This window comes from Rutilus rutilus (assembly GCF_951802725.1).
Source record: "Rutilus rutilus genome assembly, chromosome: 22".
Taxonomy (NCBI): domain Eukaryota; kingdom Metazoa; phylum Chordata; class Actinopteri; order Cypriniformes; family Leuciscidae; genus Rutilus; species Rutilus rutilus.
The window spans coordinates 31,908,088-31,913,087 of NC_140227.1; the positions used below are offsets into that span (position 1 = coordinate 31,908,088).

The window sequence follows — 5,000 nt, forward strand, 5'->3', positions numbered from 1 at the left end:
TCATGGTTAGAAACCGATTTAATAGCAAAATATAAAAGGTACAAAACTAAAAGATTTTAAAATGCATCTTCCATGAACAATCTAAAACTAAATCGGACCTCGTTTTATTACAAATCTCAATGAGGTCAGTGGAAAACGCTGCTGATTCGCAACAAAAATGCTGAGCATCATGTCACAAAACAACCCTGAAAGCTGATATAAAAACAAAATGTACAAGAACAAACAGTGTGTAAAGCAAACACACACGTACAAGCAGCAGATATGCGTGTTTCCTAACAGGATTTAACACTACTGATCATAATATCTTTCGTGTTATTATGATGATGTATGATATAAATGTGCATTTTTTTTTGTATCCTTCAAAAAAGGACCCATTCGAAATGCATGCTGTATTAGTATATTTCTGTAAAAGCTGCTGATAAAGCCATCAATCAAACGCGCACTGGTGTTATTGATGCACGCGCTCTCCGTGCCTCGAAAGCTGTAGCCGGTTCGCGCGCTCCGATTGTGCCGTGTGCCGTGTTGCCATGACGCCCCGGTGCCCGGGCTCACGTCAAACAAATACCAGCGATTGATGAATCAGCATCTTCCTCATCCACTCGAAATTCCCATTAATAACGCTGATATGATGATTCTCTGATATCAAATCACGCTGATATAATGATTCCGGGGGCGCGCGCGCGGTAACGGAATTCAACAAATGCTCCACAAAACTAGTTTCCACACACAGCATAAAAAAGGGCATTATAAACCATATGCCAAGATAAACAAAGATAATACCATATTATATATCATTCAGTACCAATGCATATTGTTTTATAAGTCCCATGGTACTTTTTGTACTTTCTAACGTTTTCCACCCAAAGCCAAAACGTGTTTTATTGTCTCAGCAAATAGAACTTTCAAAACTAACGTTCCCATAATGTTTAAAAAAATGATGAAAGGGAATATTCCCGCGTTTTAGTTTGTTTTTTAACGGTTTTAACACCTTTTTTTTTTTTTTTAACGACATTCAGAAACCGTTTATATTAACGTAAGCAAAACGTTCTTATAGATCATATTTGTCTTATCTGTGGTCTCAAACCCTAGTGTGTTCCCTACCTAGGGCTCGTAAACACGCTGGAACGACTCGAAACGAGACAGATGCCCGTGAAATATCAATGTAGGCGAGTAAAATACCATGACACCTGGATCAGTAGCATACAACTAAAGTACTACGGTATTAACACCTGATACCATAGTACCTCCACAGTACTTTTACTAAGGGTGTAAACCTGTGGAAATAATTCACTCATCTCGCGTAAAATAGACACAAACGTGTAGAGAGAGAGAGAATAACGCACCTCGAACCCGGACGATCTGTGTCTGTCCAGCGCAGAAGGTTCTGATGAACCAGCAGGTTCCGATTATTCAGATCCAGAGATCCGCGAGTGTGTTGCTGTGTAACCTCTGCCTGACACACACACACACACACTCTCTCTCTCTCTCCCTCTCTCTCTAAATATAACACAAGCCGAATCCCGCTGATTTCTGCAAATGTTTCAGATCATACGCGACGATCAGACCCGATCAGAGCCGGTGACTGATCACAGATTAGGGTGTGAGAGTGTGTATCGATGAGCCCTTTGTCTGGTCGCTGTCATCATGGCTCTGTGTGTGTGTGTGTGTGTGGCGGGTTTTAAGCGGAATGACCCGATCGTGATGATTCAGCACGGCGAGCCCTTTAAAACGCGCGCATGTGACGCGCGCACACATGAGCATATGAACACTGATAGTTATGATATAGTAAACAATACACATATTAATAAATTATTGTAATATTAACACTGTTTTATTATTCACCAATTGCTGGTATAGCTAAACACATAGGGTATTTATATGTAGTTAAGTATAACGGGGAATTACATATTCATAACTATAAATAGTTCTCCAGAACACCAGTAGTTTTAGTAATGTGTGACTTAAAAAATGTAATTAAAAAAAAGTTGTTTTGGGTGATATCGTTTTTTTTAAACGTGTGAAAATGTTATAGTTATGAATTACATATTTAAATTATTTATGAATTACATATTCATAACTATAAATTGGTACGTAGTAAGATAACATCCACTTGGAATGAATGCATAATACGGTGATGCTGCAAAAACAAGAAACTAAAAAGAAAAGCACAGCATATTTGAAACTTTTTGAATACAAAATACATAACTTTTATTCTATTCCCTTGACAATTAAATGTTTCATTTAAATAATTTTAATTAATAATTATTATTATTAATATAGAATTAATAATACTGATTCTTTCCTTTCCTTTTTTTTTTTTTGTGCCATTATAATGAATGCTCTTTATTTAATTCCTTATTGTATTTGCAAATATTAGTAAATGGTTCATGTTCTGCACTATAAAAAGAAACTGACATACACACTCACACGCACGCGCACACATAAACACACAGTGTCGTGCACACTCAGCAAAACAGGTCTGAGCTGAGCGACTCTCGTCCCCGTTATAAGCACATTTAACCTCGACACGCTTACCGAACGCGTCCGGGAACGTCTCGAGCCGCAGATCACGGTGTCCGGTGGAAACGCCGAGAATCCAGCGGGAGTTTCTCGCTGTTGTCGGCGAATTTGTGACCGTGTTGATCCTCTTTCTCTCGCGCTGGAGCCAGACGTCATATGATTCGGCGTGGTCACGTGGGTTCATTCATGAAGGACCTACGCAACGGCAGCGCGACTCTTAAAGGAACACGCGCGTGCTGAGCGCTCACAAACTAGTAGTATTAAAAGAGCACAAATTACTTTTAATAAATCATAACAAAATAAAACACAATAAAGGTCAATAAACTCAACATCTTTAGAAATAGTACTGAGAATGGTACGTATTTTAAACACATGAAGCATTAGTACTGATGCACTCCATCCGAAATCGCGTACTGTCTGAGTAGGAACTACATTTGAATTTTAACTTACTTTGCGACTGTTAAAAAGTATGTTGTGTATAGTATAAATGTGTGTAGTATGAATGAAACTCGAATGTAGTACATCCGCCATTTTGTCACGATCACGTGATCTACCGCGTCAGTTGCGTTGCTTCGCTTGCATTCATAAATACTTTCCGTGGGCAGCTAATATTAATGTGATAATGTGAATATGTAAACCCTCATGTTCTTATGGCATTGAATTAATAAAAATAAAAATAAAAACTTCCCGTGGCCTCATGGGATAGTAAATTGTCCATCGAATGCGCACTTCAGAATCTCGCCAGAAGTAGGAGGTCATCGGGATACTTTAGTTTTCGCATGCTATGTTTAAATGTTAAACTCAGGTGAAGCTGCATTGACTTCCATCAGAATTGCATCATAATTGTTCACATTAGAGGAAGTTGATGTGATGATTCACTGCGGTTTAGAAGATCCACAGAACCGGAGCCCGTCTTCCTCTTTCTCTCTGCATTCGCCAGCTGTACAGCAATGATAAAACATATCTGTTCAAACACACACACTTCTCTGTTCACACTCCTTCCCAGCAGCTCTTTTCAGAGAATATCAGTGCTGCGGAAGCTAAAGACAGAAATAAAGAGATGAAATGCATCTGCAACACAAAAGGTGGTTTTGAGCGAATATCTGGATGGATTTGTGGTCTCTAATGGACACTGATACAGCTCTCAGCAAACACAGCTCAGATGTGATGAGTGTTGATTCTGTGTCAGGTGTGTGTGTAATCAAACATAGCCCAATGACCATCTCCCAAATATGCCATTGCCATACTTAAAATACGTATTTTATGTAGTAGCGCACGGTTCAACATGATGGTTTTGAATTGCTTGAAATATGATTGGAATCCCTTAAAAAAAAAGGAAAATACAGTAAAGTGCAACATGTGCAGCGCAAATCTGTCATATAGGCTACGTTACATTATAATTTGAACATTATAATTGTCTTCTTGGGACATGGCTTTTAATGATGAGCCTTTTGTTTTTTTTAATCAGGCTCTCAAAAAGGATGTCAAAATTTGGCTTTAGAGTTATCAGCTAATATATTGATTATCGGCTTTCAAATATAAAGATACACACACACATATATGTGTGTGTGTGTGTGTGTGTGTGTGAGAGAGTGTGTGTGAGTAAGTAAGTAAGTGTGTATATATATATATACAGTACCAGTCAAAAGTTTGGAAACACTACTATTTTTAATGCTTTTGCAAGAAGTCTCTTATGCTCATCAAGCCTGCAGTTAAAAAAAAAAAAAGAAAAACAGTAATATTATGAAATATTATTACAATTTAAAATAATGGTTCTCTTTTTTAATATACTTTAAAATGTAATTTATTTTTGTGATGCAAAGCTGAATTTTCATCAGCAAGTACTGCAGTCTTTGGTGTCTTATGATCCTTCAGAAATCATTCTAATATGATGATTTGATACTCAGTTATTATCAATGATGGAAACAGTTGTGCTGTTTAATATATATTTTTGGAATACTTTTTTCAGGATTCATTGATGAGTAAAACGTTAACAGCATTTATTCATAAAAACAGCATTTATTCAAAATAAAAACATTTCTAACAATATAAATCGTTACCATCACCTTTTATCAATTTAACGCATTCTTGTTGAATTAAAGTACTAATTTCTTTAAAAAAAAAACAGTTATTGTTCCCAAACTTTTGAACGGTAGTGTATATTGTTACAAAAGATTTCTATTCTAAATAAATACAGTTCTTTTTAACTTTTTATTCATCAAATAATCCTGAAAAAAGTATCTCAGGTTATAAAAAAAATATTAAGCAGCACAACTGTTTCCAACATTGATCATAAATCAGCATATTAGAATGATTTCTGAAGGATCATAAGACACCAAAGACTGGAGTACTTGCTGATGAAAATTCAGCTTTGCATCACAAAAATAAATTACATTTTAAAGTATATTAAAAAAGAGAACCATTATTTTAAATTGTAATAATATTTCATAATATTACTGTTTTTTTTGTTTGTTTTTTGT

At 36.1% G+C, this 5,000-nt stretch overlaps 1 protein-coding gene across 6 annotated transcripts in view; it reads right to left on the reverse strand.

Annotated features, from left to right (window-relative positions):
* The window catches only part of mafgb (v-maf avian musculoaponeurotic fibrosarcoma oncogene homolog Gb), a 30,476-nt gene extending 27,788 nt beyond the window's left edge, over positions 1-2,688 (reverse strand). Inside the window, exon 1 of one of the 6 annotated variants that reach the window (XM_084395164.1) lies at positions 2,536-2,688. The gene's annotated coding sequence lies outside the window, so the exon portion shown is untranslated. Of the gene's footprint in view, positions 1-1,343; positions 1,661-2,535 lie in introns of those variants that run through there. The other 5 variants (XM_084395165.1, XM_084395161.1, XM_084395162.1 and 2 more) reach the window with 5 other exon arrangements.
* Positions 2,689-5,000: the final 2,312 nt, after the last annotated feature.